The 26,623-nt window shown below is 43.9% G+C and overlaps 1 long non-coding RNA gene across 1 annotated transcript; it reads left to right on the forward strand.

The window, feature by feature from the left end:
* LOC108531278 (uncharacterized) lies at positions 1–26,468 on the forward strand. Its single transcript, XR_001886120.1, has 3 exons — positions 1–326; positions 17,867–18,096; positions 26,350–26,468. It is a non-coding gene; the product is annotated as an uncharacterized LOC108531278 (long non-coding RNA).
* The last annotated feature ends 155 nt before the right edge of the window (positions 26,469–26,623 follow it).

Below are 26,623 nucleotides of genomic sequence, written 5' to 3' on the forward strand. Positions count from 1 at the left end.
CATAAGCAGGATGACAAGGTATATTCAAGAAGGTGCTGAGAGAGAAGTTTTTCCATCAGCCTCATCTGAATGAGACATACTTCCCCAAAGAAATGCTTACTTTTCAGCATGTCAGCCTCCATCTCAACAGACGAAGAGGCAAAAGCTGGAGTCATAGTCAGTGGATGTGAAATTGTCTACTGTGCTAAGATCGTGTTCTCCTCTTAAGGAGTGTTGTCATTCAGTTTGTCATCGACTTTTCTCAAGAAGAATCGTCAGCCGTGGAGAAATAGGAAGATAGAGATCGGGGGAAGTTGAGATTCAGAAGCTCTAAGCAAAGGCAATGGGTAAGATCTAGTCCCTTGCCTCTAGAGCACATGTCAGGATGGCTCTGAGGCTGAGCCAGTCACAAATGCATGGTCAAGTACCCAAAGGGTTGAAAGGCAAAAAGGAGACCAGTGGCCTCTTCAAATGATGCTAAGGAAAATATGCACAAATGCTTGTGCTGACAATGTCCCTAGGCTTCAGAGACTGCAAGGGAGAAAAGCAGGTTGCACACTGAGAAGAAGGTTCTGGAAGCAGCTCTTGTCCTGGGCAATAGTGTTGGCATGGGGATGCTCTCCTAGAATGATCTGGTACAATCCAGAGTATGAGTGAAACTTTGCACTGGTGACGGGGAAGTCAACAAGGTTCTGGATGGCTCATAGGAAAACACCCTTAAGTGAGTCCAAAAATATATATTTTTATTTGTTTCTTATTATTGAGGGTCTTTTTGTCCAGCTATCATGATTTTGTGTGAAGGCCCTTCTTACTGTAGGGTGAAAAGCTACTGCCCCAGCCTGGACCCCTACCCGGCCTTTTGAATAATGCCTACCTTAATGCTTCCAGTTCTTGTCACCTCCAATAATCAAAAGAGAAGGCTTTGGCCAAGCCACCTTCCACCCCAGGTTGGCCATTGACTGCCGTGGTTGTGAATGTTATGGATACCATGGGCCAGCAGGACCAAGAGTGTTCAAAGTCGCTTCTGTTATCCTCTGCTTAGGTCAAGCAAAGGAACTCTTGTGAGTAATTCATAAAGTGCGTATACTCGAAGGTATTGCACAATCTCATTACCATTAATTTTTGCATATTTAACTACAGTTTTTAATTAGATGGTATTTTATTATTCATGCACATAATTTGAGTCCAAGTCAGGCTGCTGTCTTGGAAGAAAGAAAAAAAAGTGTGGGGGTGGATTCTTCTCAATAGAAAGTTGGTGTTGCCGTTCCTTCTTCACTGGTGAGCGTGGCAGCCTCTAAGTCTATAATGGTTCTCTTTTAATTTTGCTAATAGCTATCATGTTATGTACCTTTATAAATTTGTTAAATCCAGAGTGCTGGGAGTTGTCTCTGTATGCGGTAACTGTAAATAGTTTGTTCTGTTTGGTTTGCACATACAAACTGTTTGCTCAGGCTCCTTGATGTATTATTAAAATGGGTAATGGGCCCCTGGGAAACCATCTAGTTATATGCCTTCATTTGCAGAATAAACCATGCGTTGTTTTCATCTTTACTCATGATTGTTAATGGCACTGATGATGAGATGGGTGGATTTTTTTCTCCACTGCCTTTATCAGCACTGTTTTATTATGCAGGCAAAATGGCCAGGCTGCTGATTTTGTCTAAGGTTTTCAATTAGTCATTTGACTGAACACATCTGTGCTGGCATCCACCCAAAGCTGGACTGCAGCTATTACCGGTTTACACCTGCTGAACCATGGCCATAAACGCGGATGGGAATAAACCTAAATTGGCCTTTTAGATATGGTTGAAAAGTTGTAATGTTGCAGTGTTTTATAGCAGTGTCAAGAAGGTGTGAACTTTTCCGCCTTAAGGCCTAAGAACCTGCCATGATATTCCACTTCACTCAAATAACTCACTTATAGGTTGGTTATTAATATCTGTTTACCATTTTGCAGCCCCGATGACTTAATCGGCTGACATTAAGTAGATAAGATTATATTTGTACTGCAGCAGGGAATGGTCGAGGTTTAATTGTGTTGGTAAACAGAGCACAGTGGCTGCCTTGGAATCTCTGCAGATGTCTCAGAATTATTCAGCAGCAATTTGGAACGTGACTCCTACATCTTTCACTGAAATGAAAATTGCTTCATGGCAGGGCAGAAGCCTTGGTGCTGGAACTGGAGGTGCAGTATTACCTTAATACCCCCCCAAAATCTGTCATTTATCCTGGAGGAAAAAGACTGGGTAAATTTCCGCAAGATGAACTGCGATCTCCTCCATGCCAGGTGCTCGTGTTTTCCGAGAGAGATTGCTCATTGCTAAACATCAAGAAATCCCCTTTGCTAGTCCTCAGGAACCCCAAGAGGCAGTAGGCAAGGCTGCAAGTAGCCAGATCACTGAGAAATAATTCACATTTGGATAGTGGAATTCAGGGATGTTTTCGGAAGCAGCAAGATTTCTGTTGGATCCAAGGGATTCACTGGGGACTGGAAAAAAAAACATTTCTCTCACTGTGGGAAAATCCTGAACAGCATTTCAGACTCTCAGGATGACAAAAGATATTGGCATCGCAGCCAGAATGGAGGTGTTTGCCACGACAGCATCTCTGCCTCCAAGGGATTAAGCTTTTGTTAGTTTCACCATAGTCACGTGAATATATGTGACCACCATATTCACCCCTTATACACATCAGTGCCTCCATGTTGAACCCTTAAAATCTCTTTTTTTTAGAAAGGCTCCCCATGTCCCCTTTTTTACATGCCACCACTGATTATTTTCTTACTCTAGTTTGTGAGTAAGGATCAAATATTTGCCTGGGTTCATAATAGCCTAGTTCATTTCTCTGAACTTTATTCTCTGTCATTGTTTGCTTATTGTTACTTTTTCAATTACTGTCTGAGATGCATCCAAGCCACAGTTCATCATCATCATCATCATCATCATCATCATCATCATCACCATCACCTTATCCCATCTCACATTTATTGAGACTATTTAGCAATACTATGCAGCAAACACCATGAAACATACACCATTCTAGGAGATTTCCTTGCACTGATACCTTTAAACTTTGTAACAATAGTTATGATACCTATGAACAAGATATTAATATTGTCACTTCTAATTTGTAGATGAGGGAACTAAGGCACAAAGAGGCCCAGAAAATTGCCCATGATCACACTGTGAGCAAAAGAATGAGCCACAATTCATGGCAGGCAATGGAAGCCGGAACTCGTGTTTCTGACCAGTAGGCGACACAGTCTCTTAGAGTTAGAGTTTCTCAAGCCATGGGTTTGTCACAGCAAGCTGAGATCTGGCTAGAAGGGTTCCATGGATTGAAACTTTCTTTTTTAACCATCCCTCTTTATTGGTGGATATTTAAGTTGTTTCCAGTCTTTTCAATATTTTAATAAATATGCTTTTACCCATCTCTGTGGGCACACGCAGACATATTTAAATGTGATTTTGCACAATCACAGGGCACACACACACTTGAAATTTTTCTAGGTATTGCCGAATTGCCCTCCAAGATTACCGAACAAATTTATATGGCATATGGGAATAGCTCTTTCCCCACATCTTTGACAACATTTTGATACCACCAAGTTCTTTAAGCTTTGCCAATCCAAATGCACTTTTCAAAGTTAAGATTTTCAGCTGTTTGCAAAATTAAACCCTTGAACTTGCCATTGTGAAGTTAAGCCTTTCCCTCAGCCCCACATTCTCACTCCCATCTCAGCACCCAAGAAAATAAAGATGCCCTAGGTCCCTTAAAATATAAGTCAAGAGCTGAGTGCGTTGGCTCATGCTTATAATCCCACCACTTTGGAAGGCTGAGGCTGGAGGACTGCTTGAGCCCAGGAGCTCGAGACAAACCTGAGCAGCATAGCAAGATCCTGTATCTACATATTGTTTTTAAAAAAATTAGCTGGGTGTGGTGGAACATGCCTATGATACCCGCTACTTGGGAAGCTGAGGTGAGAGAATTGCTTGAGCCAGGAGTTCACGTTACAGTGACCTATGATTTATTGCACCACTGCACTCCAGCCTAGTTGACACAGCAAGACCCTGTCTCTTAGTTTAAAAAAAAAAAAAAAAAGACAAGCCCAAACACTGATTCTTTTCTCCTTTGGTTGTATAGATCCACTTCCAGAATAACTAGTTTTACAACAGCATTTTGCAGCCTCAAAACTGCAGCAATAGCACGTTGAGTTGCAAAGCAGTATAATGGATAAGTGTGAAAGCTCTGAAGTTAGACTGTCTGAATTCAAAAAGCAGGCTCACCTTTTTAGCTGCAAGGCCTTGGTAACTAATCCTGACTACATCTCAATGTCCTTACCTGTAAAATGGGACTACTCGTATAACATCAGTCTCATAAAGTTGCTGCAAAGACTAATGATTATATTAAGTAGGCATAACACTTAGTGCCTGGCTTACAATAAGTGTCTTGTACATTTTGTTCACTATAAACTTTACAACAACTGGACCTATAGGTTAGTGAATATGTTTCTGCCTCTTGCTTTAGAGTTTTTGCAAAAGCACCTTTTAAAGATTGTAGTGTCTGAAATAGCAGGAACCATTACAGCTGCTGAGCCCAATCTTTTTCAATAACCATGAGTGACTTGAGTGCAAGGGTCATTCCAATCCCCAGCACCTACTCAGGGTTTGATACATAGCAAGTACTCAGTAAATGATAGCCAGATAGAGGGACAAACATACGTGTCATGCATGGCTCATTGGCCTCAGCAGGCAAACTTTGCACTTGTCCAAGTGCAAATAATCAGTCCCCAGTCTCAACTCACTGGATCAGAATCACTTGGGAGGAGCTCTGGAATCTGCATTTTTAATACTTTCCCTGGTCATTTTTGGCCTTGGGTGTGAGACTGTAGATAATTCTAGCTCTAGAGAAAATTATTTCTAGTACTAGGCATAGTTCCTTACACACAGTATTCAATAAATACTGTTGGTTGAATAAATTAATCATCTCAGGTATTAATTATAGGATTTTCACACTTACATGGTCCCAAGAGATGGAGGCTCATCAGACCCTCTCAGCCACAGTTCATACAGTGTGGCTCTCACAGCCTACATTCTGATGCCACACTGCGCTCCCAAGAGGAGGAGGCAGAGGCCCCCCCTGTGGTGATGTCTTCTCTACTGCTCCTCCAGGGAGCCTCCGGGCACCTGCTGTCACCCTGTGACCTGCTTTCATCCTGAAAACACCTGGGACCTCCAAATTTCACAGACACTATTAAGCATGCTAGACGGAAAATAGTCTACAGTCCAAGGTCAAGCTCCCAGCAGCCACCCTATCACTCTGCTTGGCCTCATCAGACCTCTTAAGCTTGCAGGCTATGCCCTGCCTGGGCCTCAGGATCCTGTGGCTCCTCCTGCCTTTCTGAAGTCCCATCTGTGATAGTCACTTTCTCCCTGGACTGCAGGGCTCCCAGTCCCTGGCTTGATTTTCACCATCGCCTTTAATCCTTCTCTTCCCTCTGTCATGTCCCACATGCACCCACTCCCACCTCCCTCCAGACCCAGCCTTAGCTGGGGAGTATTGAACTCCCAAGAACTGAGTGCCAGTGTAGGTCATTGTAATAAAAGCACTCAATACATATTTGGGGATGGAAGGTAGGGTTGCTAAGCTATATTCATGTTTTAATCACAGTTTTGCCTTATATTTTCATTTTTATTGATTTATTGATTTTTTTAGAGACAGGGTTTTTCTCTCTGGTCTAGGCTGGAGTGCAGTGGTGCCATCATCCCTCATTGCAGCCTTGAACTCCTGGGCTCAAGCAATCCTCCCACCTCAGCCTCTTGAGTAGCTGGGATTACAGGTATGTGCCATCATGCCCAGCTAATTTTTACATTTATCTTTATTTTTATAGAAATGGGGAGTCTCACTATGTTACCCAAGCTCGTCTCAAACTCCTGGCCTCAAGGAACCCTCCTGCCTTAATCTTCCAAAGTGCTGGGACTACAGGTGTGAGCCACTGCGCCTGGCTGGCTTTGTTTTATAAACATTATTTCCATGGTTGGAAAAAGCAGTCATCTCTTGAAGCTGCTTTTAAAATATTGAGGATTTCTGGACTGTGTTCAAATGAATATCAAATGGCTGTTTGCCATGATAGCTGATGCTTGAAGAACCCTTTTTAGTGGAGCAATGAGCTTTGTGTGCATGTTAATTCACTGTATCTTCACGACAGCCTCGCAGGCTGACATTAATACCATATCCATTCTACAGATGAGGAAACTAAGCCAGAGAATGATGAAATAAGTTGCTTAGGTTTAAATAGCTCATAGAGGCAGAGTCTAGATTTGAACCCGGGACATATGGCATCACGCACTACAGTTATGGAAGGCGCTGACGATTGGCTCACTCACATGCTCTTCATTCCCTTCTTTACAAGGTAAACGCACCTTAATCAGCAGACACAGAAACAGGGATATTCTTGCTGGAAGGGAGGTCAGACTGGTTGGACTGGCCAGGATCGAAAAATTCCCTGGCCAGTCCCCACACTGCTGGCTGGTGACGGCAGGGGACATTGTGGAGAGGTAATTTCAGGCTTCCTCCAGGCTTGATCTTGATCTGTGCCTCGGCTCCTCACAAGGCCTCCAACACTGAGATGCCCCAAATTGGCTGCGCACGCCTGGGTCCAGCGAGCCTCCTTCCCTCTGTGTGGTAGTGGGAATGTACATGTACATCCCCAGCAGATGAAAGCCAGGGGTCCAACAAAGGGAAAATGAAATTTCCCTTGAGCTATTTGCCCTGGCTGACTAACCCGAACCTTCCTTCTCAGGATGAAGAACAGCTCTGATGTTCTGATGTTGAAAGCATCAAAGGCTGATCCCCTCAGCTGAGCAGTGACACACAGTCGCTTGGCAGCCAGGCCTCCGGAGCTCCCACCCCCACCATCCAAAGCCCAGACCCTCTGAATCGACCCTGCGTTATTAGTGGCCAACATTCCACTCGCTAGAGAGTGGCTACCTGGGATATTCCTTAACTTGCATTTATCCCTCTTCCTCCCCGCCTGTCTATGAAGCCACCGTCTTACCCCTACACCTCTGACAGGGACACAGACTTATCCTTTCCTAAGCCCCTGTCTGCGCCAGCTGCAAAGTTCAAAGCCTGTGGAAGGAGAGTCTCGAGAAATACACATCACTTCCGTTTCCAGAAGGCTGGAAAACATGGTTTCCAGAAAATATTTTTTTCAGCAGCTTTATCTTTTTTTTCTATTGCAAAAGTAATCTGTGTTCATTGTTGACATTTCAATAACTCAGAAGAATATAAAGGAGAAAGTAGAGATTGCTACAGAACCACTCATGGAGAGATTCTCTCAGTTAATATTCTGCTGGTGAATATATGCCTAGATATCCAAGTAGCTTAACACTCCACCTCACTTGGACCCCACTCTGAATGTGGCCCTGTCACCTGCTTTCCCCTCTCGAGGGGGATCATGGCCACCTTTCCCACTTCGAGACTTCTTAAAGCATCTCTCTGAATTAAACATAAATTCTGAACCTCTTCCAAATGCTTCCCTTAAAACACAAGAGCTACACACGGGTGACAGTACAGTGTTTGATTCAAACTCTGCTTTTAAGCTAAATTGAACACTAAAAAGATGGCTGGGAACCAACTCCGGACAGCCACAAGCAGCTTTGGGAGATAAGAACCTCTCTTTGCGATTTGGATAAAGCAAAAGCATGATCTCTCTGCCTCCTTTGTTTTTAGAAATTAATAGAGCTTTTCCAGCAGACTGCCCCCCGCCACTAATAGTGAACAGTCAAATCACGGCTTTTATTCCCAGCTCACTACGTCAAGTAAATAGAAGCTTACAGGATAGACCAGGGAACGATAAGCAATTCTCACTGCAGCGAATTCTTAATATATAAATTCATCCAGCAGCAGTTTAGTATCTACTGGCAAAACCAGAAACAATGGGGAACAGGCAGGCCTGGCTCTGACGAGGTCAACCATCAAGGTTATCTATATTCAATTACTGGTATCTACAAACTTGCATAGCTGTCAGCTGGTCAGGGCCCAAATGAAAACTCACCATGCACTCAGAAAGCAAATATAGTTTCCGAGGAGAGCCTCAAATTAGCTCTGTGAATGACTTGGCTTCAAATGCACACACAAGCCATCAGCCTTTGGGGACGTTTCTGCCGGCAGTGCCCCAATGTCTAAATTTGGGCATCATCTTATAAATCTCTGTTCCTGAAGTAGGAAAGGACTGGAATTGCTCCTTAACCCTTGGCGACGATAAATTATATCACTTAACAATAGATAAACTTAAGACACTTTTCCTGTACTGCGGACCTATTGTGAGGTAACTGCTAATCTCTGGCATCTCTTCTCTCTGGTCGGCACCACTAAAGACCTGTCGGTGGTGAAGAGACACAATAATTTGTTTTCTAACTCCTCCTCCGGAACCATATATCATGTGTGGAAACAAAGCTTCCCAACGACAGATATGTATCTGTTTCCTTTATCTGAGTCGCCCTTCCCATCAGGGGCCACGCAGAGAGGACATGTTTTCAGTGTGACACTTCCCTGCCCCAGAAAGGGGGAACATTTCCTTCCTAGGCCCCGCTGGAAGTGGGGTAAAGATTTGGGTCTCCAGGAGGAGAGATGGCAGGCCTGCCAGAAAGGAGGGCCTTCTGTTCATTGCCACATCCTCCAATGGCTTAAATCACACCCCCATTCTTCCTGGCAGGTGCCTTTCAACCCAGGACCTTTTGGGGGGCCCAACTGAGATTTACTGACTGCATAAGTCAGGGTTAATCAATGCCAAGGTAATTTCTAGATTAGCTTGGGGAGGCAATAAATTGTGGGTCTGTTAAGAGTTAGATGTCTTTGATTTTCTCCTTGGGCCAGAAGTAGCTGAATTGTTACTCTCTCCTCATCCATTTCTTGCTTCCTCCAATATCTGTCACCTCCATGATCTTGATAATAATCCCCTTTCCAGAATCCCCTTCCAATTCTGTCTCTCGAGGTATGCCAGTCATGGGCTCACATAGTCTCTTTGAGCCATGAAATGAAGGACTGTACATTCATCAATTCAATCTGTTTAGATTAGTTAGACCAGACTTCAGGACAGAGGTAAAACCAAGAGGATCTTCATAAGAAACTGTTTGACAGGAGTTTATATGCAGAGGGAAAGGCACATGGAGCAAGGTCAGTCCTGACTTTCAACCAGGCCAGGACATGCTCCCACCTCCAATCCGGGTCCACCCAGACAGAGCCGCCATATGTCCAGCTGTGCAAGTTGTGCACTGTGCACAAGGCCATATTTAAGGGGTGCCATTCACATCATAGCTTTTGTAGATTTCCATATTTATTATGACAACTTTCTGGACAATGACAATAATGTGTTTTAATAAAATCAGCTGGACACAGTGGCTCACACCCGTAATCCCGGCACTTTGGGAGGCCGAGGCAGGTGGATCACTTGAGGTCAGGAGTTTGAGACCAGCCTGGCCAACATGGTAAAAACTGCTTTTACTAAAAGTTCAAAAAATTAGCCGGGCATGGTGGAATGTGCCTGTAGTCCCAGCTACTTGGGAGACTGAGGCAGGAGAATCGCTTGAACCCAGAAAGCAGAGGTTGCAGTGAGCCGAGATCGTGCCACTGTACTCCAACCTGGGTGACAGAACAAGACTCAGTCTCAAAAAAAAAAAAAAAAAATCAGTATAGACACTTTTCTGACAGATGGAACTAAACTATCTTGAGACTGGGAACTTTTTCTAATCAACACAAAGGCACCATGGAGGCTAGGGCAGTCCTGCACCAAGGAGCCTGCTTCTTATCCCCGAAGCCACGTGGTTGCTTTTAGTAGATCCCCTCCTACATGTCGGGGAGAAATGTTATTGTAATGGGATGATCTGTTCATAAGTTTGTCTCCTCCTTTGGGATCTCCTTGTCCGTCTTTGTATTCCCAGCACAGAGCCTGACTTGTGAAAGTGCCTTATCCATGTTTGTTGAATGAATGAATGAATGAATGAATGAATGAATGAATGAATAAAATTCTATATCCTTCAACCCCTACTACAGTGCCTACCACATAGCAGGTTTAAAGTGAATGTTCTGATGAATCAAACGAATTCAGCCTATGGAGTGGAAACCTCTCTATTCATCAAATAGAACACACAGACTCTTAAAATGTGGGAGCATGGGCTAGGCAACGTGGCTCACGCCTATAATGCCAACACTTCGGGAGGCTGAGGCAGGCAGGGGTCAGTAGTTTGCCACCAGCTTGGCCAACATGGTGAAACCCCGTTTCTACTAAAAATACAAAAAACATTAGCTGGGTGTGGTGGTGACTGCCACCATGCCAGCTAATTTTATTTTGTTTTTTTTTTTTTGTATTTTTAGTAGAGACAAGATTTCACCATGTTGGCCAGGTGGGTCCCCTGAAGCAGGAGGATCCCTTGAACCCGGGAGGCAGAGGTTGCAGTGGGCAGAGATTGCACCACTGCACTCCAGCCTGGGTGACGGAGTGAGACTCCATCTCAAAAAAAGAAAAAAAAAAATGTGGGAGCATGAAAGTTTTTCTCATACAACCTGATGCTAAGAGCTTGTCCAAAAAACATGTTTCGCTCCAGGCCTCAGGGGACAGTGGGGAAGGAGGAAATGGCTGAGGCCAAGGTGAGGAGGAGACGCCTTTTGGCACACATGGTGGTGATAGACTACAGGAAGACATTTCCTGTTCTTGTCTTAGGATTCTGGCATGTTTTCTTAAAGTGTTGGAAGTGCTAAAAGAGCTTAAATGACATACTTCACAAGTGGCAGACTCAGCCTCCCAGCTAGAACTCCATGTTAGGGATTCTCTGACAACCAGCAAGAGATTCCCAGCAAGGGCAAACAATTCTGATGCCTCCTACTCCTCCTGTCTGGGAAGTCCCAAGTCCTGTGACCACCTGGCACTTTCTTTCCCTTTGAATTTCCTTGGAAACCCCCAGAGCATACCACTGCAGTTTTGCTGAGGTTGGGAATATGTGTGATTGTGGCAAAGAAGTCAGACCTGGAATCTGAATAATGGGACGACGACAAGCCCTAATTACTGTAACATTAATTCTTTACCTAGTGATTGCTAAACCAATGATGGTTCATTGGCAAAATTAATCCATAGGAGAATGGAAAAATGTAAAGAAGAAAATTGCTTATAATCCCAGCTTGCCCCTACCAGAGATTAACATGCTATTGAACTGGTCTGTGTCTCCCAAGACTGTTATGTGGTATTTGTCTATAGACACCTCTGTTCACTGATGCATTTCCCATCAAAACAGGAGAAAAAATGTCCCTACATACAATATTGCGTTTTTGTAACTTCATTTTACATTAATAACATATTGCAAATAATTTTCTTATCAATAAATACATTTTTAGCTTACCTTTTAAAATACCCGGAAGTATGTAGTTATATGGGTGAACAGAAATGCATTTAACCAATTCCTGATTTGATGGGCTTTTACATTATTTCCCTTTTTTGTGGTTATTATACACAATGCTGTGCTAAAATTATTTCAATGCATGTCTTTGAGCATTTGTCATTTGTGGAATTAACTTTGAATAGGAAAAAATAAAATCTGCCTTCAGGCCCAATATATGTAAAAGCCTCATTTATATACACACATAAACACACACACACACACACACACACACATGACTATTTAATCAAAGCACATGTATTAAGCCCCCTACCGGGTACTAGGCACTGTGGTGAGGGTATGCTGGTAGGGTAGACATGAATCTTGCCTCCAAGAACTCATCATCTAGTTGGGATAATGGTATTTCTGATGAATGAAAGATTTTTACAAACAATTTAGCCACAGGACTAAAGAATCTAGAGAAAATAAAGAAGGGAGGGAAGATGGAAGAGAATGAGGGAAGGTCAAAGCCCATAACCTCCCTTGAGATAGAAAAGGGGCATCTTAAAAAAGCTAAGAATTCATAATATTTCATCAAAGACACAGTACAATGCCTTTTGTATACTGAATGTCTGCTGTGTGCTACTTTACAGGTTTAACTCATTTAAAACTCACCACCACCCTCTGAGTCAGGTGGCAATTAAGCAATGAGGAGGACTCTGGGACAGTGCAGTAGCTCAAACCCATGACTGTCAAGCCCCAAAGCCTACTTCTTCTTCACTGGTTGCAGGGTGGTGGTAGTGGTGGTGTGACTGCCATTGGTATTAGTGGTGATGATGTTGGTGATAATGGTGGTGGCAATGGTGGTGGTTGTGGATGTGGCAATACTGGCGGCGCTAGTGGAAGCAGTGGTGTAGTATTGGTAATAGTGATGGTGGAGGTGGTGGTTAATGATATCTGTGTTGATGGTGGCATCATTGGTAAGGTTGGTGGCAGTGACGGCCATGGTGATGGTAGTGGCAATGGTGGTATTACAGCAGTGGTGATGGTGGTGACATGATTCCTGATGGTGGTAGCGGTCGTGTTAATGCTGCTGGAGCTGCAGGTGTTGGTAATGGTGGTCACAGTGGTAGTGGTGATGCTGGTGGTGACAATAATGAGAGTATGGAGGAGAGTGGGGGTAAGGAGGGAATAAAATGCAAGGTTTAGCCCTACCAGAGCCCTATCCAGGAAACTGCTGGGAAACACAAGCGTTTGGACCATGGAAGCCACTGGGACCCTTCCAGCATAAGCTGCAATTCTAAATAATGATTAGGACCAGGGCAAAGCCAGAGGAAAGCCCGAGAAAATCACACCGGCTCTGGGGCTCTTGCCGACAACATCTTTGTTGATTGCTCTCTCTGCACTCTAAAGAAGAGCCACCTCACCTTCTGCCCCACCCAATAAAACGGCTCGGTAAATATAATTACTTGCACCATCTAATCAATAGCGGATTGCTCCTGGCCCCTGCTTGTTCAATATCAGTGTCTGGGATCACAGAATCTTGATACTCCCCTCAAGATGTCAATTTCTGCTTAATGTTAGATAAACCACATCTATCAACCCCATCCGTTAATGAGATTTTATTGTATCATTAATAATACACATCTTAAAAATATGTTTTCAACTAATATAACATGAAATATGAGGTTGAAAATATTCTACACTTCCCAGTCATATAACTCCCAATTGCCAATTGAACAACTCAAATCAATGTTGTATTAAGCAATCTCAGAAAGTGATTATGGAATTTGAGAGACAACCAACGGGTAGGCAAAGAGAAACTCTTTTTCCATTGATTTTTCTGAAAGAGATAATTTAAAAAGCAGTCTCCATCCATATTAAGAGGCCAGTTAGCAGAACTTAACTTGTAGCACATATCGCCCCCAGAATAGGTTACTGCTTTGCCCTAAGTTTGGGTCACAAGTTACAAAGGAGCACAGAGCTCTGAGGTCTTTTCCATTCTCCAACATATGAAAACCAGAGCTCGGAAACACCATGCTCATTAGAAACACATTGCCAATACCATGTGGCCAGGACGCCTGCTGCTGGGGTTCATCTGTGCACACAATAAACACTGAGTAAGCAGCACGATGCTGAGAGGAGCTTTCTCCACATCAAATCCCAGGACAGAAAACCCCAGGGATGTCAAACTGCATCACAAAACAAAAACAGCTGCAAGGAAACTCAGGCGACAAAGAGAGATGCATTCAAGTAATTAATAGGCCCAAATGTTCTTGATCTGGAACATCACATTTTTAAAAACTGCCCCACTGTTCTGTTCATCCTATATAGAAGTTGGCTCTATCGCCTTCATTTTTTTTGTTAGAGATACTCCTTCATTTTGGAGCAAGCCAATAATTAGTTCCCTCTCTCAGAGTTTGTAGCACTTAAACGAACAGGAGAATCTGCGTGAGCAAGACGTTGCCTGTAAATATTTCGTTAGTAATTGACCCTAACTTTCTACTACATAGTTCTTCAATTTTTTCTTTAGTAACATAATAAACAGCAAGTTTCTTCAGCAGAGGAAAGCCGTAATTTGGGATGCCACCCTTGCAGAAAGAGAAGGAGCATCTCTTCTGAGCTGGCATGAAGGTGTTCAGGTTCTCACTGGTGGATCACTTGTACCCTGACTGGCCATGCCTGTGTGTTCTGATGCTCGGGGCTGGGTGTTCAGTCCCGTGAGTGCTTGTATGCAGGTAAGGGTCTAGGGGAGTGTACGCACGTGCTTATACACACTGAAGGCTCCTGGATCCTTAAGTTAAACCTGCTCCACTTCATACACAGTTGTGTGACATGGTTTGGCTCTGTGTCCCCACCCAAATCTCATCTTGAATTGTAATCCCCATGTGTCAAGGAGGGGACCTGAGGGGAGGTGATTGGATCATGAGGGTGATTTCCCCCATGCTGTTCTCCTGAGAGTGAGTAAGTTCTGACGAGATCTGATGGTTTTATAGGTTGTGGTTTCCTCTCTCTCACTCTCTCCTGCTGCCATGTAAGACATGCCTGCTTCCCCTTCTGCCATGATTGTAAGTTTCCTGAGGACTCCCCAGACAAGCGGAACTGTGAGTCAATTGAACCTCCTTTCTTTATAAACTACTCAGTCTCGAGTATTTATTTATAGCAATGTGAGAATAGACTAATACATGTGGATGGACACATGGCTTTCTATCTCAAGGACTGTGACACTGGGGGTGGCACATGACTGTGTCTTCCATCATTCCTCTATTCAGTCTCAGATAGAAACAATGGTTATTTCTATCCAGAAGCATCAAAGAAATCAAAAAGCTGCTCAGTTTCACCACACAGGCCTCTCTTTATGTGGGCAAAGCCTGGATCTACCACTTTCTCATTCTCTCTCTCTCTCTCACCTACCCTCCCTCTGGCTCCCCTCTCTTTCTCTCAAAAACAAAATTAATGAAAAAAATACTTTATCCTTACCTCCTAATTGGTATTCTCTCAAATTTCATAATCACTACCTGAGATTGCTTAATATAACATTGATTTGGGTCTAAAGGCCCATTAAGTTTGAATTGCTGTGATTCAAGAACTTTCTTTTCTTTCTTTCTTTCCTTTTTTTCTGACATATAAGTACTCCATTTTAAAATTCACATAGCAAAGGGTGGAGCCACCCTCTACCTCCTTCTCCTGAGTGTGTGTGGCTTTCTTGATTATTTTTCAAAATATTTTTCTACAACGTCATCAGACCCTAGAAATAACATTGGCAGCCTCATAGATATAGCTTCAAACAAGGGCCCTCCTCCCAAAGCCATGGCAGAAGGTGAATAGCTTGTGTAAGCTGCTGCCTTAGTGAAACAAAGGGAAGATGCAAGGTATGTATTTCTATTTACATGAAGGAACTGTTCAGGGTATGTGATAATTGGGCAGGGAACTGGAGTGAGGCTTCTCACTTAATACTTTATATTGTTGAATTATTGAGCTATGTGAATAGTTATCACTTATAAGACAGTAAGTTTAGAAACAAAAACAAGAAACCATTGACTTGAGCTGTTCAGCTGGCCTTTGGGAGTGGTATGATGGTGATGTACAGAATATTTTCCGTCAAAAACTGGCAAAATTTTTTAAAAATAGGTCAATATATTTGGCATGGTCTGCTGAACTCATCAATTAGCTCAGTCACTCTTCTGCTTTACAGTGACAGTTGACTTGGAGCTCTACAAACACAGCCTGAGAGACACCCTAATGTAGGGTCACCTAGGACAATGTGTTTCTAAATATGGAAGCCAGTGGGTTGGGGAAGGGTGTGAGCTAAGGAACTCATAGTAGAAATAGCATGCAGGAATGAAAATTTGGGAAACTGAGTCAAGGCACTTAGGAGACGTTTTCAAGTGGTGTCCATTTTCTTGTTACCCTCAAGTATGATAAACTATTTCAAGAAGCTGGTTTTAATAATGAACACTCTCTTCCCACAAAAAGTCAAAGGTGGTCGTTTCCACCCTGCAGGACAGCGTAGGCCACTGTCACAGGTCTCCAGGAAGGGTGCTTGCCAAGGGCATAATTTAGCTGAAATTAAGGATCTATCTGAACTCCAGCTGCAGACCAAGCAGCCATTAAAGAAAGGCAGCTGTTCCCTCTGCTCTTTCGTTTTCCTTGTTTTTGTCCGCTCTCATCCAAAACATCATCCTCTATTCTGTTTTTCTTCATGAATCCCACGTGGACAAGAGAACAGATTGCTGAAGGCACACAACAAGTGTACTTTCTTGCTTTCCTTCGTTCCTTCGTTCCTTCATTCCTTCTTTCCTTCGTTCCTTCTTTCCTTCTTTCTTTCCTTCCTTCCTTCCTTCCTTCCTTCCTTCCTTCCTTCCTTTCAAATTCTGTCTTAAAGCAAAATTTCAAAAACATGTCTTGGTTTGTTTAGAAGCAGTAAGATGATTGATCCACTTTATTTTTGATCACTGCTGCACACACCTGTGTGAGGCAGGAGGCGGTAGGGAAAGTAAAAAACAAAACAGTGGACTCATCAGCCAGAGCTGGTGTTTATGTGTAAGTGATACAAAGACTAAGCTGAGTAACTCAATAGTAAAATAGGTCTGTTTCAGGGCTGCTGCCATTAAGAAAATAACACTAATATAAGACACATGTGGGTGATGGTCAGGACATGTCCCCAGAGCTCGTGGGCAGCCCAAGCTGGGGATCAAGGCTGAGAGCTCACCCCTAGCTCACAACCTTTGCTGTGATCCCAGGTCAGAACCTGGTAATGTAATTTTCTGCCAAAGTAGGGGAATCCATGTGTTCCCAATGACCCATCAAGAGGTTTTGTTTTGATCTATTAGATCGTGGAATCCTTGACCTTTAAAGTTTGAGATCTTTAGGTTTTGCCTGGCCCTTTTTCGGAGGAGTAGTAGCCCAGAGAAGTTAAGTGACTTACCCAAGGTCACACAGCAGCATCAAGACCAACACTTTGATATTAATAGCTATGTTCAGTTAGTGTTGCCAAAGAAATAAGGTGAACCACACACCACTTCTACTTATGCACCATGCTAGGTTTGGGTACCACTCTAATTCTGAGAAATTGTTATGAGAATGTATTCTCAAACACCAAAGCATTACATGAATAAACCAAAAACTCATCAAAACAGTGACAAATATTATTTGGGATTCCTCAACTTGTGATGGCTGCTTCCTTTTCGAAGCCATTTCTCTTTTTATTTTGCTCATGTTTTGAGTCTCAGCTTGAAGGTCACCAGTCAGGAGACCCTCTCTACTGACCCAGTCCAAAGTTACCTTCTCCCCACCATGTCCTAGTCACATCCTGTCGCCTTCCTTGTTTCCTTCCTAGTCTGAAATGATGGTGGTTGTTCATCTGTTTACTTATTTATTGTCTTTTTCACTTTCTGCAATGTGAGATCTGTGAGGACAGGGATCCTTGACCTTGACCATTTTGTTGAATTCCCAGTGCCAGGCACATAGTAGGCACTCAGCGCATATATAGGTATATAGATATACACAGATGAATATATATAGATACATATATATATGTATGTATATTGCATGTATGAATGAATTCCACTGTGGATTCAACTTTTCCTTCCCTAAAACCTCCATGCTTTGTCTTTTACACACCTTATGGCACTAGCATTCTGCCTTATACCCTCACCCCATCCCACCCCATCTAGCCCCTTCTAAACTAAAAGGCCTTTGAAAGCATCTGTGTTTGCACCTGCAGTAGTGCTTAGAATCATGTCCTGCCCACGTTGGTTCTCAAATTCAGTTGAGGCAGGAACATAGATACATAGATCAGGAGGTTTTGGAGCTTGTCTGTAAGATATAAGTCAACTCACCCTTTCTAAACCACTGGGCTAAAGGAAAGCATGCATTTAAACACAGAGTTTCCATCACAACTAATTAATGTTTTGGTCTCTCCCTTTCTTCTGGACTTGAAGCTGGGCACAGCCAAAATATGGTGTTAAACAAAGATATCTTGGACCAAATTCTTGTTTGTGTCTCCTCAACAGCTACTTCCAGCTGGCTTTGTTTAAGTGATCATGGGATAAAATTTCATCACAATCACCAGTGAACGTGACGAAAGACTGCTTCATCTATCAACTCCAGGGCTGGTGTTCAGAAGTCCCTCAGCCCAAAATGGGACATAAGACATTGAGGGAGGGAGCCATCACCCCAGTGGAGAGCCCCACCCTCAGGCAGCCAGGTTACAACGTGGGACCAAGACTGTCCATGTAGAGGGGTGAGCAGTGTCGTTGGAATCAGATAGATCTGAGTTCTAATCACAGCTCTCTTATGGACGGGTTGGTTGACTTTGGGCCATTGGATATCAGTTTTCCCATCTGGAAAATGGGTATAATACATATCTTACATCTTACATGGCTGATCAGAAAAATGAATGTTTGTAGAACGCCTGAAACAGAGTAACCACTTAACAAAAGGTAGTTCTTACTGCTCTTATTAGTGCTGTTTACTTACTACTGTTCTCTTGTGTTTAAAATCCAAACCCATTTCTGTGCCTTCAGCCCCCAAGCAGCAGAGCTCTGTCCCACCTTAGGGCCTTAGCACTCACTGTTATTTCCACTCCACTTGGGACGCTGGTCCCACTTCTTCTGCCTCCCACTGTGGCATGGCTGGTTCTTGTTTCATGATTGGGATGTCAGCTCAAATGTCATTTCTCAAAGAGGCCTGCTCTGATGGCCTCGTCCAAAGGAACTGCACTCTAAGCCCTTTCCACCAGGTTATTCCGCTCTTCATCCTTCATGACTCCTCAGCCTCTGACACTGTCCCATTTGCCTATTTGACATTGATTCTTTTTCCCTTGTGCACCTGCAGCCTATGAGCTTCCTAAGAGCCAGGACCTTCCTCGCTTTTCTCATTGCTGTATCTCTAGCACCTGCCACACAGCAAGTGCACCACAAAGACGTGTTGAATGCAGGTGTAGGTAACAAATACACCTACATGAAAACAACTCCCCAAAAAGACTGACAAGAACCGAGAACAGGACCAGCTATATAATTGGCAGAGCCCAGTGCAAAATGAAAACGCAAGGCCCCTTCTTCAAAAGTATTCTAAATTTCAAAATGATGAGAGCAAAGCGTTAGACCAAGAGCAGGACCCTTCCATGCAACCACACAGGTCTCCTTCCCGTGAAGCCAGCCCCACCCGGAATGCCATGGTAGATAGCTAGAGAAGTTATTTTGAGGTGGGCAAGGCCTGGGAATCACACCATGGAGCCAGCCTCAGCAGACACTGTTCAGGCTGCACTTTCTCCTGCATCTCTTCCTCCTCTTACCCCACCTTCTAGACACTCCAGAAAACTGGTTCCAAGTGGGTCCCATTCCTGCTCCCAAACCCCTCTGTGTGACTCTTCCCATCTCTAGGACCCCTTTCAGGGTATTACTTCTGAGTATAGTCACATTATGAAGAGCTTTCAGAAGGGTAATGAGCGAGAAAGCCTTCACACCACAGAGGACAACAGCTTTGAAACCACTGGGATGGCAGAAGAGAAGGGGAGCCCAGGAACAGGGCAGCCACAGACAGATGTATATGTCACACACTGCAAAAGGCCCTTCTGAGGGATGAGCAAGGACTAAAATCCAGCCTGTGCTGCAGTTACCAAGCAGTGTACCTATTACAGGGAGGCACTTGCCAGGGGAAAGGACACTACTGTTCGCTTGAGAAGCTATGTGTCTGCCTGGAGTGGGGCATCATTTTCTAATTTGCACAAAAGCATGGTATAGTTTACACAAAGGACGCTTTCCAAGCAGCTGAGAGAACTTAAGAGTGTAACCAAAAGCAAAAAAAGAAAGGAAGAAAACAATGCAATAAAAACAAACACTCTTCCATTTCTTCTAATTAGACTGGTCTGCTCACTGCCCAGAGGCAAGTGGAGACACAAACATGAAGATCGTCGGCAAGATCCACATACGGTGGCTATCAGTACATGACGTGCAACTGGAAATGGAGTGGCTCATTTCCCCCTGCTGGCCCCCAGGACACGGTACATATTCCTTCAAACCTTGGCAGAGGGCCCAGTGGTGGCAATTTTCTGGGATCTATTTGGAGGTGGAGTTGGGAGCCAGAAAGAGTGAGAGAACACTGGTACAGATTGAGATCGAAATAGGGCTTTCTGGGCAGCTTGTAGTGTGGGAGCTGATACCCAGGTTTCACTGGCGCTTGCTTTTGTGTGGCTTTGAAGGATTCTTTGAGCCCTGGTGCACTTGCTGGGAGGGATCTGTCCTCTCCTCTCGGCTGGGAACTTCCCAGGACCACTAGCAAAGAGAAGGAAGTCCTCTCTCTGTTCCCCTTGGAAGTCTGGCATGGCGACTCTGTGGACAATGGTAGCTGGTGCCCAATGGCAACTTCCCAGGAACAGGCAGGATTCTTCTAACAGAGGCCCCAGGGACTCTTATCCAATGCCCTTGATAAAGCATTACATCCTCTCCACCAGGAGAGGGTCAAAATGGAGATGTGATGCCTGGATCCCTCCTCAGGAAAGAACTGGCCACCTCTATTAGTCCATTTTTATACTGCTATGAAGAAATACCCAAGACTAGGTAATTTGAGGAGAAAAAGAGGTTTAACGGACTCACAGTTCCACATGGCTGAGGAGGCCTCATAATCATGCCAGAAGACAAGGGAGAAGCAAAGGTACATCTTACATAGTGGCAGGCAAGACAGCATGTGCAGAGGAGCTGTCCTTTATAAAACCATCAGATCTTGTGAGACTTACTATCATAAAAACAGCACTGGAAAAGCCTGTCCTCATAATTCAATGAAGTCCCACCAGGTTCCTCCCATGACACAGAGGGATTATGGGAGTTACAATTCAAGATGAGATCTGGGTGGGCACACAGCCAAACCATATCATCACCCTTTCTTTAACTGCCTTTAAAAAGTCTCTGGTTTTAAGATGGGACTTTTACCCAGATCGCCAGAACTGAGGAAGAAGAAATGTGGATTTTGGTATTTGATTTTGGTTTGAAGTACCCAGTTCCACCAGTTTACAGTGGGATAGAGGGATGACGCGGAAACTGGGGGGATACTCTGGTGTTTGAGTGAAGTGCTTTGCAACCATGGTATCAATGAATTCTCACAGCATAACTACCCAGTGCTTTATAGAAACTGAGGCCAAGAAAGAAACATTTATCTTGTCAACTCTCCCCTGAGCAATACAGTAGGTTGCTCATCTCATGTGTTAAACAACCCTGCTGGATGGCTGTTATTATTCATTTCCATTTTACAGATGAGGAAGCTAGAGTTCTGAGCAGTCAAGGAACAGACCCAAGGTTTATAAAACCAGGAAGTGGTATTCCTGGGATTCAAACTCAAGAATCAGATTCTTTCAATTCTGCTGCTCTCTCAAGGTGAGGACTCCCTACAGCATATGTTCTGGGCTAAACTATAAAGGCCCAGATTCCATATGAAAGGACAGGGAGCATTTTCCCACTCTGGATGAAGGTATAAATGGACAAAATTTTTTTTTTTTTTTTTTTTTTTGATGGAGTCTCTGTCGCCCAGACTGAAGTGCAGTGGCATGATCTCAGCTCACTGCAACTTCTGCCTCCCAGGTTCAAGCGATTCTCCTACCTCAGCCTCCTGAGTAGCTGGAACTACAGGAACGCGCCACCATGCCCAGCTAATTTTTGTATTTTTAGTAAAGACAGGGTTTCACCATGTGGGCCAGGATGGTCTTCATCTCCTGACCTCGTGATCCACCCACCTCAGCCTCCCAAAGTGCTGGGATTACAGGCGTGAGCCACCGTGCCTGGCCTACAGGAAGTTCTTTGTTAACATGTTTCAAAAGTCAAGTGGTAAAACTTCCCAGCCACCATCTGGGTGGGAAAAGCCTTGCCCTCCCACGCCGTCCATGGCAACCGGAACTGAGCAAAGCCAACAAGTCGATGGCAAACACATCCTTAACCTCCTCCCAACCCACACACACCCTGAACCATGAGATTTGCAACTGCCAAGGGCCTCGCCTTGGCTAGAAACCAGCCCAGCATCATGATCCAGGCCTCGGAGGCTAAACCCCTGGGTAGGGAAAGAATCCTGCCCTTTACAAGTTCGTTCCTTTCTCAGTTTTATTAACCAGAAGGCTGAGAGCTGACTGTGGGTTTGCAATACCAGTTACCAGCTGGTGGAATCAGAGAGCGAAGCCCTTTCTCCTGGTACCAGCCTCAAGGCCACGCCAAGCCACCAGATGGGCAGTAAAATCCTTTAAACAGCTGCTGTCTACGGCTATGCCACTACTGGAGTTGTAAGTTGATTTTATAGGGATTGTAGGCAAACAGAGCCCTTCAGACTGAAATCAAAATGACCATCTTACAAAAGCTGGTTCAACTTCCCAGCATCTTAGGAGTGTAGCTGCTCCCTGGAGTTTAGCTTGGGGAACCCTAGGCTCTTTTATACTCTGGGGTCAGAATGAGGAACTGTTGCCAGTAAGAGAGAATTGCACAGCAATGACAACATCCATGGATTGAACGCTTACCATGTGTTTAGCAGGTGTTGTCTCATTTAATCCTCATGACAACCGTGTAAGTAGGCAATATTTGATCCATTCAATAGATGGGTATTTTAAGGCTTAGAGGTGTTAAGGATTCACCCAGAATTACACACCTGGAAACTGGTAGAGAGGGAATTTGAATCAAGGTATTCCTAATGATAAAACCTAGGCCTTTACCTTTGGGGATATTTCCCCACTCATAGTGATTCCCATCCATCTGTGGAACAACACCCACCCTTGGAACAAATAAACATAAAAGAAATAAGTAACTCAAATAGAAAAAAGGGTCTAGGGCCCAGTGCTCAGTAACACATGGCTACACAGCCTCCTGGGTCTTCTGACTCCACATTCCATGTGCTGCCTCAGTTTCCCCAGCTATAAAATGAGGATGGTAAGATTATCCCTTCATTGGGTTATGTTGAGAAGTGATAAGATAATAAATGTAAAATGCTTAGCATGAAGCTTGACCTATATTTAAGAATCCAATCAACGTTGGCTCTTATTATTTGTCTTATTACCATTATCTATAAAAGGATATAGGGCATCCCTTTGTTCTGTTCCCTTAAGACCATTTCAGTGCATGGATCATGTCTGTACCGGGAAGAAAAACGTCTGAGAGTTCTGCCTCGCTTTGTTTTTAGGAGCCAAACTAGTCCCCTCTTTCTTTCACCATATTGGTAGAAAGTTCATAACATTCAAACCAGATCCTGTTTAACCTTTTGCCCAACATAGCTTTAACTACTTCAAACCCCTTTGGCTCTCTGAGGCCTGGCTTCCTTCAGGCTCAGGCTGTAAATGTTTGACTTTGATTTGAGATACATGACAATAAATTAGGGGACATTTATCAAAGCTGCTTTTTGCATAAATTACTGCATTATACAAATACACTTAGCAGGATCCTGCTTCTTTGATGTTGGGAGCAAAGATTTATGTGCAATGGAGTTTTTATTTATCTGCCCTGTTCACCTCTACAAGAGCTGGACATATTCCTCAATTAGTTCCATACTTCTTGAAATGACATGTATCTCTTGCAACTTGAGTAGAGGGAACAAAGACACTTAAACGCCATCTGAGTGGCCGTTTTAAGGAGAGGAGAAGCATTATCTGACCGAGAGTGTCTCTGAACTCTTTCTCCTGAGAGAGGATTGAAAGGCATTCAAAAATCTGTTGCTCTGGAATTCTCCCCACCATTTAAAAGAAAAAAGAGGAAGGCATTTACTCCTTAACATTATTTATTATTATTATTCTCATCATTACCATCATCATTATTAAGAGGGCCACAGAAACGTAAGTATCTATTTTCAAATTCAAGTAGGTTAAGCAATACAGAGATCTCCTTGTTGTGGTCTTCTGGTTTCCGACCCACTGAGTAAATTTCATGGAGTAAAGGTCTGTGTGGCCTGGGGAATGGGCCAAGATTTTTAGGTTCATTGGCCATTAAACTTTTTTCATGCATTCATTAAGGTGATTACCCTAAAATTACCTTTTTTTCCTAAAGAAGAACATTTTGAAAAGGAAAATTACCAACTCCTGTTGCAGTTATTTCACAAAAGATGATGCAGTTGTCAGAACACAGGGCTTGAAGTAGAGACATGGTCATGGCCCGGAAGTGTAGCAGCCTGAATGGAGCGGGACAGCCCCTTCTGTGTAGCTCCTGCCCGTTTTCAGAAATGGGCTCCAGGGTTGCTCCTAGTGGAATTCTAGGAATACCATATGGGTAATCCTCTGTCCCTCAGACAGCAGCCACCACTCTGAAGACAGGGAAGATGAGACAGAGACCTGGGGCGAGAAAGCTTCATGAGTGTCACCCCATGCAGACAGGAGGAAGTCTCTTAGGCTCTGTGCTACAGTGCAAGCAGGCAGGCTGGAAGACAGGGACCCACACCAGCAGCCAGTGATGGGAAGCACTGTCCCCACGCCGACAGCTGTGACTCATGCCCTAGGCAGCCCCCTCTGGCGCTAGAAATCAGGGGGAAAAGCAGTTCTCTACCTTAGCAGCAAAACTACACCTCCATCCTTCCCTCAAGCTGCTGGAGAACATTCCTCACCTTACCTCATTTACCACTTACCTCGTTTGCAGCCCAGCATCTTGTCCTTATTCTCAGTGGAGTCATCCATAGTCCATGAAGCCCCTACAATGTGTAGACAAAGCAGAGAACACAAGTTTAAAAGGCCCAACTTAGGGAAGGATTTGGCTGAGTGAAGATGAGAAGAAATGGCCCTTCAAAATGGAGAGAGAGTCAGATAGAGGAGGCAGAGTTATTTAGGAATAATAATGCTATTATAGTAATGTTTGCATTTATTGAGCACCTGTTCTAGCCATGCACTAATGTACTGTGTCACCTAACTCTCCCACCACCTAAGGGATTGAGACTGTTGTTGGCTCCATCTTACAGATGAGCAAACTGAGGTTCCAAGAGATTACATAGCTTTCCCTATGTTACTCAACTTGTAAACTGCAGAGCTGGGATACAAACCCAGTCTGACTGCAGATATTCCTACTGGAGGAAAACCAGCAAGGCTAGAGTGGCTGTGTGGGCACTGGGATCAGCAACAGCACACGTTCGTTACTAGGCAGCTGCACAAACACACAGCATAGAAGGGCATCCATAGAGGCATAATTCCAGTCCCGCTCTCAGCAGGATCACAGCACCTAGTGGGAGAAATGATAGCAAAAGGCAGAGTTTGGGTTTCTAATTAGGAAGGACTTGAACACCCTATTAAAGAATTTGTGAAACTTCATGAGAAACAGTGGCCATGCAAGAGGGGCCTAAGACTTTCTGGCCACACCTATCTGCAGGCAGCACTTGAATGGTCTCCCTTGCCAAAGAGTCTGCTTATGCAGTGACCTTGCGCTGACCGTGCAAAATAATAAAAACAGAAAGGCCCTTCCTATGTGTCTGGGAATCACCTCAACGTTGGCTATTCCGCTACGCCGTGGACTCCACACCACCCTATGTCCAACCACGAGGCCTCCACCTCAAGGGTATTCAGTTGAAAGTCACTGCTAACTCTTTCAGACACTGGACAGAAACACCCTCCCATCCCAGTCCACCACACAATTGGTGAAGAGAGTGGAGGTCAGAGAGTTCACGATAATTTATTGAGTATTTTGGCGGAAATGCACAAAAAGTGTATTTCGAACTCTAGACTTTGTAGAATTCTATTCTTCCCATAATAGCTATCTGACTTTGGACAATTTTCCTACCTTTCCACTCCTTTCCACATCCAAAAAAGGTGGATTACACTACATTTCCTATAAAGCTCTTATAAAGGTTAAAAAGCTCTTGCTCAGGGCAAAGCAAATCTTGCCCAGTGCCTGATACATACTAGGTGCTCAGGTTAAGCTAACATCATTCTCCCCAAGTCTATTCCAACTGGCAAGTCTTGTTCTTTGACGAAGACACATTTTAAGTAAACTTTATTTTAGATTTGCAGAGTTATCATGAAGATAGTGAGGCAGGAGAATAGGGTCTGGAGGTAGGGAGCCTAACACTGTTTCACGCTGACTTCCTAGAACTAAATTGAAAGGAAAACTCCAACTTTCCCTGACTAAGTGACAAAAGGATTAGAGGCTACTAATTTCGATACTGATTGCAGGCCACCACTTCACTTACATGAGGTAAGCCCCATGGCCAGGGGGTATTTGGACCCAAGAAGATTCTGTACATGGGTCCCTTGAGCTGCTGCTCAGCCCATTCCCACAGTATGGAGTGTACTTTCACTTTCAAGAAATCTCTGCTTTCATTGCTTCACTCTTTCCTTTCTTTGCCGTGCATTTTGTCCAATTCTTTGTTCAAAACACCAAGAACCTGGACAACTTGCAGTCCAGACCATCTACCAGTAATGACGGTATAGAGAATTCCTACATATTCCATACCCAGTTTCCCTGTTATTAACACTTTAACATTAATATGGTACACGTGTCATAATTAATAAGCCAATAGTAATACATTATTATTAACTAATGTCATTTTTCTGTTTCAGGATCCCATCCAGGACCCCACATGGCATTTGGTCCTCATGTCTCCTTGGGCTCCTCTGAGTTGTGACCATTTCTCAGGCCTTCCTTGTTTTTGATGACCTTGGCAATTTTGAAGAGGACCAGTCAGGTTTGTGCAGAATGTCTCTCAACTGAAATTTTTCTGATATCTTTCTCATGGTTAGAGTGGGATGATGTGTTTTGGGGAGGAGGATGACAGAGATAGAGTGTCATTCCCATCACATCATATCACGGGACCACACTGCCAACATGACTTAC

Source organism: Rhinopithecus bieti, unplaced genomic scaffold (assembly GCF_001698545.2).
Source record: "Rhinopithecus bieti isolate Rb0 unplaced genomic scaffold, ASM169854v2 scaffold_8911, whole genome shotgun sequence".
In the NCBI taxonomy this organism is placed as follows: Eukaryota; Metazoa; Chordata; class Mammalia; order Primates; family Cercopithecidae; genus Rhinopithecus; species Rhinopithecus bieti.